Source organism: Brassica napus, unplaced genomic scaffold, assembly GCF_020379485.1.
Source record: "Brassica napus cultivar Da-Ae unplaced genomic scaffold, Da-Ae ScsIHWf_2650;HRSCAF=3403, whole genome shotgun sequence".
Lineage (NCBI taxonomy): Eukaryota > Viridiplantae > Streptophyta > Magnoliopsida > Brassicales > Brassicaceae > Brassica > Brassica napus.
Window position 1 is genome coordinate 1 of NW_026015946.1, and position 2774 is coordinate 2774.

Genomic DNA, 2774 nt, shown 5'->3' on the forward strand with positions numbered 1-2774 from the left:
TTTGTGAAGAAAAGCCACACCCAATGTTTATACTTTTCAATATAAAAACGATTTTGGTTTATTTTGTATAAAATACTATATTTTAATTAATTAATAATTAATAAATAATATTTTCATAACTATAAATTCCCATAAAAAACTTTATTTTGAACATTAATAAAATATTTTATTTGTCTTTCATATCTGTAAATAAATATATATAATTTAAGAATTAATTGTTGCCAATTAGTTTTATTAATTTATAAAAAACAAAATTGCTTAATAATTAAATAATTATTATACGCACTAAACACAACTAAAAATTATACAACTTAAATATGGTATAATACAATATATTTTGTAATAAAATTTATTAAAAAATTCAAAATTCTTTAAAAATTATTTTTTTATAATTTATAGATCTTTTATAATTATATTTTAGTATAATTACTTAAAAACAAAATTTTTTAAAATGCTAATGTTTTTTATTTGAAATAACAACCACTATATTTCGATAAATTTTAATGGTCATTTTTAAATATTGTATTACTATTTATTTATATTCTAAAACATGTATGCTTATTGTGTTTAAAAAAAAATAAGAATACATCAAAACTAAAATCTAAAAACCAAAAGCTGAAATCAAAACAAAATCAAAAGTTAAAACCAAAATCTAACAGAAAATATCAAAACCAAAAACTAAAACAAAAAAAAACTAATGGAAACAATCATCACCTAAATTGTCAATATTTAAGAATAACTAAAAAATCGAATTAAAAAAAATCAAGTAAAATTATTAAACTTATAAAACTCAAAAAAATTAAGCCTTAAGACATTTTAAACTATAAAAATTCAAGTATTGAGTTTTAACTAAATTTATAACTAAACACACAACCAAATACACACTCAAAAAATAATTTTCTTAAATATAGACAATTTATAAATTATTTGAATATTGATTGATTATTTGAACATGTAAAAACTTTAAAAATTTACAGTAAAAATCATTTTCTGATTTTATTTATTTTTAGTTACTTTTATTTATTTTTTAATTAAAACCTGACACTTTAGGACTTTTGACTTGTAAATGAATAATTCCGGTCACATTCTTGACTTTATGAACAGTAAGTTAAATTGAAGTTTTTTGTGATACGTATGTCTGGTGAAGAGTTTAAAGTGATAGTCAAAAACGTTGGAAGTTTAAATGTTAGTAAATGTTATTTTAAAAGATTTTTTATACGAGTTCCCATTATTAATATATATATATATATATATATATACATGATATCAAAAAACTATAATAAAAGACATGTTGATATTACATACAAAAAAGTTTCTAGTTCAAACTACCCCAGTTTGGATGAGCGTAGTTTGTGGTTTTGATGTAGTTTATTTATTATTTATTTTATTTTCTTTGCATTTGTTTTTCCACGTATTTCCTATACTTAAAACAAAAAAAAAATCAAAAAAAATAATAATGTAAAACATATTGCTTAGGGCATCCAAAATATTGGACCGCACTGTCTAATCATTTAAGATTTATCAACATTACGATGCATACAGAAAGAAGAAAAGTGATAGCCAGAGACTTTTTGAAGGAAAAAGTGAGGAAAATGCTTGATGTTGAGACAAAGAGTCGTCTCGAGCAATTAGACTCTCATCGACGAATTGCAAAAACTAGGGGTTTCATATCATTTTGAGGTTAAATAAATGACATTTATAATGGATTTTCATCATCAAATGGAAGAAGCATCTTGAAATGTGCAAGGAAAAGATTTTACATGCAACGGCCCTCGAATTCCGACTTCTTAGACAACATGGTTTTGATGTATCAGAAGGTTAGTATTTTCATATTCAATAAAACAAAATGAATACATGTGTATATATAAATATAAATCTAAAAGAACCGTTTTTACACCATTGATTTCAGATATATTTGATGTGATAATCGACAAAATAGAAAGTGAAACGTTCAAGAGTGACGATATAAATAGTATCATATCACTGTATGAAGCGTCATACCTCTCCACGAAATCGGATATTAAATTGCGTGAAGTCATCAGACCTTTTGCAACAGAACAAATAAGAAAATTTTGATGTGAAACTTGTAACCTTGAGGTACTGAGAAGGCAATTCATGCTCTAGAAATGCCGTACCATTGGAGAATGAGAAGGCTAGAACCGAGGTGTACATAGATGCGTACGAGAAGAAACATGACACGAATCTTGTCTTGATCGAATTTTGCCAAAATCGATTTCACATATATGTACAAATTGCTCATCAAGAAGATCTCAAATACGCCTTCCAGGTAATATCATAGATTAATATAAGCAATATATATGCTGCTTTTTGCTATCATCCCTCTTTTGTTTGATATAAAGCTGGTGGAAGGAGACTGTTTGGTTAATCATCTTCCTTTGTAAGAGACAGAATAGTCGAGAATTATTTTGTGGCCGTGGGAATAATATACGAACCTCAATTTGGAAATTCACGACGGATCATAAGTATTGTTAATGCACTTGTTACAACCATTGACGACATTTACGATATTATGGCACTCTTGAAGAACTTGAAATCTTCAACTGCCATGGTTGAATAAGTAAGGACTCTACTACTCAAAAAGTTATAATTTTCAAAGAACTATTTAACTAATGTTTGATGCACAATTTTTCATGAACACCATACTTTTGAACTCTGCTTTTTATTAAAGAAATTAACGGTATATTGATGATAAAGGATTTTTTGGTTCAAATGCGCTACTTAGAAAACAATGGTATTATATGGTGTGCAGTTGG

At 25.6% G+C, this 2774-nt stretch overlaps 1 pseudogene; it reads left to right on the plus strand.

The window, feature by feature from the left end:
- The first annotated feature begins 1532 nt into the window (after nt 1-1532).
- LOC125601746 lies at nt 1533-2578 on the plus strand (annotated as a pseudogene).
- Nucleotides 2579-2774: the final 196 nt, after the last annotated feature.